Below are 10920 nucleotides of genomic sequence, written 5' to 3' on the forward strand. Positions count from 1 at the left end.
TGAACTGGCAATATCCACTTGGAAGGTGCACTGAAAGTTGATTATTTAGTGTGTCTGAATGCAGCCACACACACTATTTACCAACCTGATCTTAGTAAAGCCCAGGGCATTTTTTTAAAGAACATAAGAACATAAGAGAAGCCAATGTTGGATCAGGCCAAAGGCCCATCCAGTCCAACACTCTGTGTCACACAGTGGCCAGAAATACCAGTGCCATCAGGAGGTCCACCAGTGGGGCCAGGACATTAGAAGCCCTCCCACTGTTGACCCCCCCCAAGCACCAAGAAGACAGAGCATCACTTGCCCCAGAGCCTCTATCTATACCTTGTGGCTAATAGCCACTGATGGACCTCTGCTCCATATGTTTATCTAATTCCCTTTTGAAGCCGTCCATGCTTGTAGCTGCCACCACTCCCTGTGGCAGTGAATTCCATGTGTGAATCACTCTTTGGATGAAGCATGTGCCGGAACAGAGTGTTTTCTGATGGCATGTGCCGGAACAGAGTTCCAGAACCTCTTTGACAAGATTATTTTTAAAATGTTTAGAAGTTCACGAGTTTTCAGTATACAGATTGTAAACTTCATTTCCCTCTTGAGAATTCCGGCACCTCTTTTTCTAGAAAACAGAAACAAAACCAAAACCCAACTGGTGAAGCCCAACTCCAAACTATCCTTGTCGCCAGAGAAAACACTTCCTCAACCAACAGGAAGTGATTTGCAGCCTTATGGTAGGCATAAATAATTACCGCATTGATTCCTCTCTCCCTGCCCTTCCTTAACTGGGATGGAGAACGGCTGGATAAAAGCATAAATTTTAATCTAATTAAAAAAAGAAAAACACACCGCCCGGTGCATTGTTCTATCAGCTTCTATAGAATGGCAACACATAAAAGTCAAGATGCTCGCCCCGTGATAAGTGGAGATGCACTCCTGCAAGATATTAGGAGTGGAAGGAACACTAACCGTAACTCATCCCGGTACCTTAAATGAATTCCATTAAACTGTGAAATAAGACACCTTTCCTAGGTCATCCCAGGGAAGAGATCTCTAGGCATTTCATAAATTACTTTTAGAGGCACAATGTTTGGGAAAGAGAAATGAAATAGAAAAGGGTTGCTCTAAGCCTAAGCCCATTTGCCTGGGAGTAAGTTACATAGGAACTGATGCGGCTTCTTCTGTTTAGGATGATGTGCCCTCTTGTATGAATTGAGTATGCTGTCTCAAAAGTAGAAAAAAACCAAGTGATATAAATAGAAATATAGGGGTGATTTACTAAACAATCTATTTTGAGAAATGGAGTTATAGCAGAAATATCTCAGTTGAAAAGTATTGTGATCAGAATAACTAGTGAGGTGGAGTAATGGAAATTTCTCTTATGAATTTATAACTCATTTAGGTATAAGTAAAGTGTATGATTAACGTGATGTGCGAAGAAAGCATTTGCAATGTGGATTTATGTTTGTTGTTGTCTTATATGTTTGTGTGTGACTAAGCATTAAAACCCAATAAATATATTAAAAAAAGGATGATGTACCCTCCAATATTTCTAAAATAAAAAAATGGGATAGTTCTGTGTGCTTGGAGTGGTACCCTGAATCCAAGAAAAAGAAGAAGAAGAGGAGGAGGAGGAGATTGGATTTATACCCCGCCCTTCACTACCAAAGGTGTCTCAGAGCGGTTTACAAACTCCTTTCCCTTCCCCTCCCCACAACAGACACCCTGTGAGGTAGGTGGGGCTGAGAGAGCTCTGACAGGAAGTGCTCTTTTCAAGAACAGCTGTGCCAGAACTATGGTTTGCCCAAGGTCATCCAGCAGGTGCAAGTGGAGGAGTGGGGAATCAAACCGGGTTCTCCCAGATTAGTCCGCGCACTTTAGCACTACACCAAACTGGCTGAAGAATCACTTATATACTTTATAGCAGGTACATTTGTAAGGTTACCAACCGCAAGGTGTGGCCTGGAGTCTTTATTGACTCTTCATTATTTTTGTCATGGATGTTGTTTTTGGAATTCCACTTCCTCCCGTGATCTCTCATTTTTGGCTTCTACTGCTTGGAGGGTGGCAACCCTATGTGGAGGGAATACCACCCTTTTGGTGCCATGATTGAGAAGGCTCTTTCTCAGATTGACACCTGAACCCAAACCCCATTTTGGGAAGCCACTTTGGGTCTCACTGGGGAGAAAGAGCTATATAAATGTTCAACCCCCCCTCCCCCCAAATAAGGAGCATAACGCAGAATTAATTCTACTAGAAATAAAATGTGCGTGCAATGTATGTAATCATTTGGAAAGGCCTTGTGCAAATGCAACATCAGCTCCTGTGAGAAAGTTTCCCAAACATGCAGTCCCAGCATGCGGAAAGCCAAAATTAAGACGTGACGTTTGTACATCCCTAGCCATCGTCTTGCATATATTTTCTGTTAACGGTTTTGCAAATGTCACACGCGCAACCGCATTTACCTTCTCTGAAACAGCAACCTATTGTTGTTTTCTATTAAGACCATGATTCACTGTTAAACCCTCCGGCTTAGCATTTTAGATTCTCTTCCCAGGTTGTTCAATTTACATTTCCTTGAATAACATTGTGCTGCAATTCAGAGCTACAGATTAACCTGGTCATTGGAACTCTTGACCCGCGGAATGCTTGAAATTCCTTTGCAAAAAAACTGCCGGTTTTCCAAGGACGTGCGCTCAACTCCTTCATCCAAGTCATTAAAGGAGCTGTGGATGAGAACGGGCGTGGAGCACCACTTGCCACATCCTTCGTGTTTGACATCGATCCTTTAACTAGCTCTCGCTTCTCCTAAAACTGAGCTCCGGGGTGACGTGGTTCTTGCACCTCTCTTTCCAAGGGGGATAAATAGTATTAAAAGGCAATTAAAATGGCATTACTTCACTGTTATTGGTTTCCCAGGTGAGCAATTACAATGGATGACTGAAGAAATGTTAAGAGCTCATGAAGCAACAAATCGATGCTCTGTGGGCTCATAAACAGAAAAGGGGGTGTTTGCAAACCCAAACGATGCATTTCTTCCCACAAATGAAAGCGAAAATAGGGAGTGAGCTGAACGTGGAGTGGGTTAGCCCTGCAAACATTTTCGCAGTCCTTGAAAGGAGTGCAAGCATGGACGGCTTCAAGAGGGAATTAGATAAACATGTGGAGCAGAAGTCCATCAGTGGCTCTTAGCCACAACGTATAGATAGGGACTCTCAGCCTGGGGCAAGTGATGCTCTGTCTTCTTGGTGCTTGGGGGACAATAGTGGGAGGGCTTCTAGTATCCCGGCCCCACTGCTGGACCTCCTGATGGCACCTGGTACTTTTGGCCACTGTGTGACAGAGTGTTGGACTAGATGGGCCATTGGCCTGATCCAACATTGGCTTCTCTTATGTTCTTATGTAGTACAGTTAATGTGAGCCAGTTCTCAGTTTTTTAGCCTCCGGCTCACACATTTCTGTCTTCACTCAGGAAGGATGGCTCCAGAACAAACTAGGGGCAAGTGATGTTCTGTATTCTTGGTGCTTGGGGGGGGGACAGTGGGAGGGCTCCTAGTGTCCTGGCCCCACTGCTGGACCTCCTGATGGCACCTGGTATTTCTGGCCACTGTGTGACACAGAGTGTTGGACTAGATGGGCCATTGGCCTGATCCAACATTGGCTTCTCTTATGTTCTCTTAAAGGTGTCCCCTGCCCTTTCAGTGATGTTCAGGGGTCCTTGGAGGGGTACATAGTGTCAGTGGGGCCACATCCCGGTTGTCGTAAGTAGATTAGGTAGATCAGTGGTCCCCAATGTGGTGCTGTTTGATTCCACTGCGTCCATGGAGTTGTGTTGCCACTTCACTCTGAGACCCCAATCCATCGTGTCCTGAGTTACACGGTTGGAATGCACAGTGAAACAAGTCTCCAACCCATTGCTGATTCCAGATTTTGATGAGGCCCCCTTCACTTTCCCACCCACATGCCATTCTTCCAGCAGCCACCTATACATCCTTCCCCATCAGCCCTCCCACTGTCCAAGCAACACAAGTAGTCAGAAGCTGGGGTGGCAGGATGTGTGTGTGGGTGTGTGTGTGTTTCTAGTGCAGAATGGGGGAAGGGGGGAGAAACCCTGGATTAAAAAGGTTGAATTCGACATTAGTGCAGAATATTTTTAGAGGACAGCGGGATGAACATGGATTGAAAAGAGAGTGCAGAAAGGGTTAGAGTGCAGAAATGTCTTCCCCTATCCTCCACTCGTGCAATACTAAGTTAAAGGCTGACTTGGACCATGAAGAAAGTTGACAGGAAGAAATCTGAACTGTAGTACTGGAGGAGAGTTGGAGAGGTATCGTGGCCCACTAAAAACACAAATCATTAAGTTCTGGGTCAAATCGATCCTGAACTCTCCCTAGAAGTGAAAAAGGCTAAACTGAGGCTACTGTACTTTTGGCCAAAGAATGACAAGACAAGACTCACTGGAAATGACAATAATGCTAGGGAAAGTTGAAGGTAGCAGGAAAAGAGGAAGACCCAGATGAGATGGATCGACTCAATGAAGGAAGCCACAAAGGCCCTCAGTTTGCAAGACTTGAGCAAGGCTGTTCATTATAGGTCATTCATTCATAGGCTTGCCATATGTCAGAAGCAACCTACGCACACACACACACACACACACATACACACACACACACACACATACACACACACAGCACTTCATCCAGGATGCTGCACTTGGTCCATGTGAACAATGATCTTAGCACAGCCATCACACTGCATGAATATATGAATACTAGAATTGGATGTGGTCAGGGGTCATTTCCTGCAGGAGCGCACAGGAGCGGTGCTCCGGCAGTAAAGAGCCCAGGGGGTGGGCACATGCAACAAGCCCCACCTCCTGCTCCCAGCAGCCCTCAGTCAGAGCAAGAAGCAGCCAGGTAAGTTGCAGAGCCCTCCTCCGGTCCAAAACAGTCCAGTGGCACCTTTCAGACCAAGTTTTATTCAGGTACAAGCTCTCCCTCCTCTGCGAGGACAGATCTGCATGTCCCCCCTCTGCATAGTTAGCAATCCAAAACAGTCCAGTGGAGCCTGAGCGGTGGGTGTTGCCTTCTGACACACTTCCGGTGGTGTCAAGGTGTGTGGCATATGCAAACAAGTCATGCTAATGAGTTATGCTAATGAGCTCCTGCACTTCGTTTTCTACAAAATGACCCCTGGATGTGGCCCAATTGTCACCTAGATTGACCCCCTGCCCAATGCAGAAAGCCCATATCTAAAGCACCCCTGACAAATGGCTCTGTGCTTGAAGAACTCCAGTGAGGAACAGCACTCACTCGGGTCATGACTTCCACAATCTTTGAATCACTCTTAAAACTAGGATGTTTCTCCTATACAGCCAAAGTATATCCTCCTGTAACTTCAGCCTGTTATAGCCGGTCTTGTCCTCTAGAGCAGCAGAAAATATATCTTGGCTCTTTCCCATTTAAGAGCGTTATGGTAAAGAAGGTTGGTCTTCATGCATCATATTGGGAAATAGAAGTCCAACTAGTGAATTCACGGTACGATTCTGTGATTCACAGCTCCATCGATTAGACACTGTGATACGGCCATTTGTTGTTTCAGCTCTTATCCACCATCTGTGACCTAGAGCATCTCTGTCCATTATGAAGACCAGGGGTCATTTCCTGCAGGAGCGCACAGGAGCGGAGCTCCGGCAGTAAAGAGCCCAGGGGGCGGGCACATGCAACAAGCCCCACCCCCTGCTCCCAGCAGCCCTCAGTCAGAGCAAGAAGCAGCCAGGTAAGTTGCAGGGCCCTCCTCTGGTCCAAAACAGTCCAGTGGCACCTTTAAGACCAAGTTTTGTTCAGGTACAAGCTCTCTCTCCTCTGCGAGGACAGATCTGCATTTCCCACTCCTGCATAGCTAGCAATCCAAAACAGTCCAGTGGAGCCTGAGCGGTGGGTGTTGCCTTCTGACACACTTCCGGTGTTGTCAGGGGGTGTGGCATATGCAAACGAGTCATGCTAATGAGTTATGCTAATGAGCTCCTGCACCTCTTTTTCTACGAAATGACCCCTGATGAAGACACATCTGACACAAGGAGCGTTGAGTCCTGAAGGCTCCAATGCCTCAAGATCTTGTTGGTCTCTAAGCTGTTACTGAACCGGAATGCAGCTGTTCTACTGCAGAGCAACATGGGTACCTTCTGAAACGATGACAACGCAGGGTTTCATAATGACTCGAGACGGTTCTAATCTAGAATTGTCATAGGAGGTTGGGACACTTTGTATGGATCTGGACTCTACAAATGCCAGTGTATCCATGTTGTGTCATTGAATCAGGAGAGGGGATGTGGAGAAAGAGGTACTTTTCTCCCTTTCTCACAATACAAGAACTCGTGGGCGCTCCATGAAATTGCTGAGCGGTCGGGTTAGAACGGATAAAAGGAAGTCCTTCTTCACCCAAAGAGTGACTAACACATGGAATTCACTGCCACAGGAAGTGGTGGCGGCTACAAGCATGGACGGCTTCAAAAGGGAATTAGATAAGCATATGGAGCAGAGGTCCATCAGTGGCTATTAGCCACAAGGTATAGATAGGGACTCTGGGGCAAGTGATGCTCTGTCTTCTTGGTGCTTGGAGGCGGGGGGTCAACAGTGGGATGGCTTCTAATGTCCTGGCCCCACTGGTGGACCGCCTGATGGCACTGGTATTTCTGGCCACTGTGTGATACAGAGTGTTGGACTGGATGGGCCTTTGGCCTGATCCAACATTGGCGTCTCTTATGTTCTTATGTTCTTATGATGCAGGAGTTTAATCTGTCCATATGAGATTCTGGGTGGTCCGAAATGGAAGCGAAAAGCCATTGTTCTGAGCGGGAGCGAAATCAAAGCTATAAAAAGTGAGAACAATCCTATTCTCTCTCTAATGGTAAAGAGTAATCAGTTTATTAAGCGACGGCACTGATAGGACTAATGTTGTGTTAAGTCAAATGGCTTGGGAGGCAATAATAAGGAAAATCATTCTCTCCATGTGTCCAATTTAATATGCAACGAGAAAGGTTTATCTAGGGTATCGTTTGATGGCAGCATTTGGATGAGGAGCTAAATGGGTTCGGGAGCTGGTAATGCCACCCCGCAGATATTCATCTTAAAGTCTCCAACGACAAATCCAGCCTGGGTTGTATACAGCCCCGTAGCTAAAGACTTTTTAGGGAGGGGACCTGGGGGTGGGGCACCTGCTAATCCAATCGAAGGCTCCAGGGCAAGGGCTGTAGCAGCCACAGCCTCCGGGTCCAGCTCCCCCCCCCAAGGAGCCCCAGTGCCTCTTCCCACGGCACAGCACCAGGGACAGCCTCTGAAATCACTGCCCTTGTTCTCCCTGCCAACAGGCTGACAGGCAATCAGGGGGAGTTGGGGTAGGGGAGCCGAGGCTCAGGAAGGGGCCCCATAAAAACTGCTAGGGGGCCAGGCCCTGCGGGCCCCGCGTTAACTACGGGCCTGGTTGTATAACTGCCTGTTGTATGATGGAGGAGAGGTTTGGGAGCGGAGGGATGTCCATGAGGTATAATGTCGTAGGGTCCACCTTTCTCAATAGGCCATTTTCTCCAGGGGAGCTGATCTCTGTTGCCTAGAGATCAGTCGTAATCCCAGGAGATCTCCAGCCACAACCTGGAGGTTGGCAACCCCACCTCTCTATTACACTGCCATCCTAAAGCCCCGGAAGGCTAAGATGGACTTTGAAAGCTATCACCCATTGATTTCAACGGACTTAGAGGGGTGTGACTCTGTTTATGATTCCACTGAAGTCCAGTCTATTTTTATCTCACCCTTCCTCCAAAGGCCTCAGAATGTTTTGACCTCTAATAATGATATTAGAATAATGCTTGCAAGTACACAAGCTTGTTGGTCTCCTCTGGGCTTCGGCCAGAAGGCTGAGAAGGAGGAGAAAGTAATGTGCTATTGCGAAGATGTGTGTTTATATTGGAGAGCTCCTGACCACAACCCAACCCCCTGAGTCAGATGGAGCCTCAGGTTAAGAGCTGCTTTGACTCAGCTATCGATAGACTGTTTCTGGGCTTCTGGGCTTTCTTCTCCGTCTTCGCCTTTGAAACCTGAAGTCGTAAACTGTGCTGAAACTTAATTCTGACAAAGTGGAGCTGCTACTGGTGGGGGAGGGCTTGACCATGGCATTAGGACGTCTCCTGTTCTGGACCGAGCTGCACTACCCCCAAAGGAGAAGATGTGTAGCTTGGGGGTGTTGGTAGACCACAGCCTCCTGTCGGATATACACGTGGCAGCAGTGGCCAGGGGTGCCTTTCGCCACCTTGGGCTGGCAAGCCAGCTGTGGCCATTCCTGGACAAAGACGTTCTTGCCACTGTGGTGCATGCCTTGGTAACATCTAGATTTGACTACTGCATTGCCTTCTATGTGGGGCTGCCCTTGAATACTGTCAGGAACCTACAGCTGGCATAGAATGCTGCGACCAAAATGTTGACTGGAGGGGGTCATAGGGGCCATATCATTCCAGTGTCGTTCCATTGACATTGGCTCCTAGTTTGCTTCCAGGGCCAGTTCAAGGTCCTGATATCAACCTTTACAGCCCTACACAGCCTGGGGCTGGCATACACTCATAGGAACCTACCTGAGCACTCCAGTCAGCACCAGAGGAATCGTTTCAGGTGCTCCTACCATATGTGGGTGGCAAACAGAGAAAAAGCCTTCTCAGTTGTGGTGCCCGGTCTTTGGAATTCCCTACCCATTGACATTTGGCTGTTTCCCTCTATCATCGTATTCCATCAGTGGGAGAAGACTTTTTGTTTGTTTGTTTCATTTGGCCTTCCCTTATGAACTTTTGTGTATGGGGGAAGTGCCCTCAAATCACAGCTGACTTATGGTGACCCCATAAGGTTTTCAAGGGAAGAAACGTTCAGAGGTGGTTTGCCACTGCCTGACTCAGTATCACTGTCAAACTCAGACTCTCCTTTGTCATCTCTTGCGGGGGTGGTGTAGTAGAGATGGAACTGTATAGATTTTCCTTTTTTTATTATTCATATTTCTCTGGTTTTTATAGGTTCAGTATAGATCTAACATTTTATTGGAATGTAATGGAGGCCAGGTATATAGAAAGCCTCTCTTCTTTGTAGGTCAGGGGATTTTTCCAGTTGATGTTAACAGACAAGACAATAACATTCTTTTGGACCATAAGAAGGTATAAGGTTCATGGTTCTAATAGTTTAGGTTATAACTGCATAGTGTCTGGGTCAAAAAGGATCTTTTACTTGGTATCAGAGAAAAACAGTTTTGTTTGGGTGAGAACAAGCCTTGGTCGTCAATGGGCTCTTTTTGTAGCAGGAACTCATTTGCATATTAGGCCACACCCCCTAATGTAGCCAATCCTCCAAGAGCTTACAGAGCTCTTCTTACAGGAGCTACTGTAAGCTCTTGGAGGATTGGCTACATTAGGGGTGTGTCGCTTAATATGCAAATGAGTACCTGCTACAAAAAGAGCCCTAGGCACACCTTTCTTTCATTTGACCAATAAGGGGATTTTTATGTAAATGTTGTTTAAGTTTGGGTAACCAATTATGCTTTTTGAATATTATTCCCATGATGATGATATGACGATGTCATTTTAAGTATTTAACTTCACGTCTTTCCTGATTGGGCTCAGAAAGCAGTCAGCTTTGATGGGTCCTTTGGCCTATTTTCCATATTTCATTGCAGAGTGTGAGAATGACACTGTTGTAGTAGCTTGTAACTCTTCTTAAGATACTTGCTGACTCTGAGACGACCTTGAAATGCTGGTTGTGCTTGCCTAGCTGCCATAGATAAGTAAGGGTATATTCACAGGTGGGGGTGTAGGGAGTGCGAAAGCTAAGCAGGATGACTGTGGAGTGTGATTGGACGGGATCGGGGGGGGGCTTGTTTGAACTGTCTATAACTACTGATTTTGGTGCTAGAACCCCAGTTCTGACACAGTACTGATCTGAGCTTGGAACATCTTTATTCATCTATATATATACAATACATTTTTATTGAACTGGAAAATTTGATAACAGATTGTTTTACAAATATAAGTTGGTGTATCAATACAATTATGGTTATAGGTTGGTTTTGTGTAACAAATAACGCAAATACATTGTAAATATTTAACTACATGAACTTTTAACCGTGGATTTAAGGTGTCGTACTTTCTATCAATTGTGTCTTATCTTTCTTAACAAAAGTCTTTTGTAAAGTTAAACAAATAACAGTGTTCAATGATAATAAGCACCGATACAAATTCACTTGTTACCAGAGGTGTAAAGCATCTATTTCCTTAGGGGTATCGTCAAATTGTTGTAAGTACTCTAGTATAGGGAACCAGATAGCTACAAAGGAGGAAGGAGTCGGAATCCTGTCAAGTCGCGTAAGGTTATCCGAGAGTTTTGCCATAATGTATAAATCCCACAATTTCTTATGCCATTATGAAATTGAAGGCGTCATTGTTGTTTTCCAGTGAGTTGCAATGACTGTCTTGGCTGCGAATAGCAGTATGGAGAATTCATCAATATTTTTTTTTTTTGTTTTTGTTTAATTTGTATCCCGCCCTCCCCACCAAGGCAGCCTCAGGGCGGCTTACAGAATAGATGTCATCATCATCATCATCATCATCATCATCATCATCATCATCATCATCATCATCATCATCATCATTTATTACGGTCAAAGACCCATCAAACAGCATACAGGATCAAAAAAGCAAACCCAGGTTACCAAAACATTACAGAGAGGAGACATCATAAATAGTATTAAGGAGGAGCTTGCGCTTTGCAAATGCAATAAAAAGAAATTTAGCAACATTCCTTGATATTGCAATGGATTTGTCCTCCAATAGAGATTTCAGCACAAGTTCCTCAGAATGAATTGCTAGTTGTCCTTGGACCCTAAGTGACCTTAATATAG

The sequence above is a fragment of the Gekko japonicus genome, unplaced genomic scaffold, assembly GCF_001447785.1.
Source record: "Gekko japonicus isolate JY-2015 unplaced genomic scaffold, Gekko_japonicus_V1.1 scaffold1629, whole genome shotgun sequence".
NCBI classification, from domain to species: Eukaryota; Metazoa; Chordata; class Lepidosauria; order Squamata; family Gekkonidae; genus Gekko; species Gekko japonicus.